We start from the raw sequence: 1,420 nt of genomic DNA on the forward strand, positions 1-1,420 counted from the left end.
CCACCATCCTGCCAGGACTGGGTCCCTGGAGAACGACGGCCAAGCTGAGCACATTCCCAACGGTCACAGTTCTGTGTTGTGTTGTGGTCTTTTGTTTTCTTCCCCTATTACCATCACTCTCACTTTATTTTTACTCTATTTCCCGCTCCTGAGCCTTCCACCAGGTTCTCCACCACCACCACTTCTACTCCTTATGAGTAAAACATTCTTATTAGTTTTGGTTTGGGCCTTTCAGTCCTTATTTTTGCTAAAAGTAGCAGCCCACACGCACGATCTCTGGAGATCACGCCATGGGAAACGCCGCTGGCTTCCTCATTCTCTTTAATGCTGCAAAGTCTGCTGAATAACAATACTATAGTGCGGATGGCTGCCGCCTATTCTGCCATTTGCCTACTAGTGGGCATTTGTATCGCTGCCATTCTTGCTAATTCAAATACCATTGCGCACCTCTCTGTGGAAGTGTCTCAGGGCAGATTCCTGGGAACGGACTGGCGGTCAAAGCTAAGTTCACAGGTTACTTTGTCAGGTGTCACTTCCCCACCCCCCACCCCCATCCAATTTGCAGCGCATGACAGAGCGTTTCTGCGCCGACCTTCCCGAAGTACCTTGTCAAATTTTGGATTTTTGCCAACCTGATAGGTCAGGATGTTAGCTCAGTGAAGTTTTAATTTGCACTTTTTTAATGAAAGAGGTTGAGCATCCAATCAAGTGTTTAAGGGCTCCTTACATCCCACCCCCCACCCCGTAAACTGTCCGTTTCTGTCTCTCCCTGCTTCCTACTGACCATCATCCATCCGTCTTAGCTCTAATACCCCTAACAGCACACATTTCCCATTATTTGGGCCGTGGTTCGGGGTGCAGCGCCGGCCGCCCAGCCCCGGTTCTGCGTACGGGAGGGGGCGTGGCACGAATGGGTCCAGAGGCCAAGGCAATGCCAGGAAACACCTACCAAACTCCGCAGCCTTGGTTGAAAGCCATGATACTGGGGAAAGGCCCTTCATTGACGCGTTAACTAATCGCTCACTTTACGCACTCGGAGGAAGCCCACACGGGGACAAAACACACGGGTTTGAACCTCACTTTCCACGGCGGGTATCCCTCCGCGGCACCTCAGTGGATCGAGCATCTGCCAATCTCTGCAAAGGCGAAGCTCTTGATTGCCATTGGATACTGCACCTTCCCATTGGCTCCCTCCGCCCCAAACCCCGCCCTTCACTCAAAGATGGTCGTCCCGGATGTCCGGTCTCGTCCAATCGCCTTTCCTCAGGGATTGACAAGGGCCTTTGTCCAATGAGAAGCGCGGGGTGGCTCTTGGGTCCACGCAAGCCCCGCCTCTCGCCTCTGCCGCAGAGGCTGCCGGGTGTGGGGGCTTCGGGCGGCTGTTCGCTGTCGCGGCTGGGCCCGGGCTTCCGGGTTTGCC

The sequence above is a fragment of the Myotis brandtii genome, unplaced genomic scaffold (genome assembly GCF_000412655.1).
Source record: "Myotis brandtii unplaced genomic scaffold, ASM41265v1 scaffold825, whole genome shotgun sequence".
Classification (NCBI taxonomy): Eukaryota; Metazoa; Chordata; class Mammalia; order Chiroptera; family Vespertilionidae; genus Myotis; species Myotis brandtii.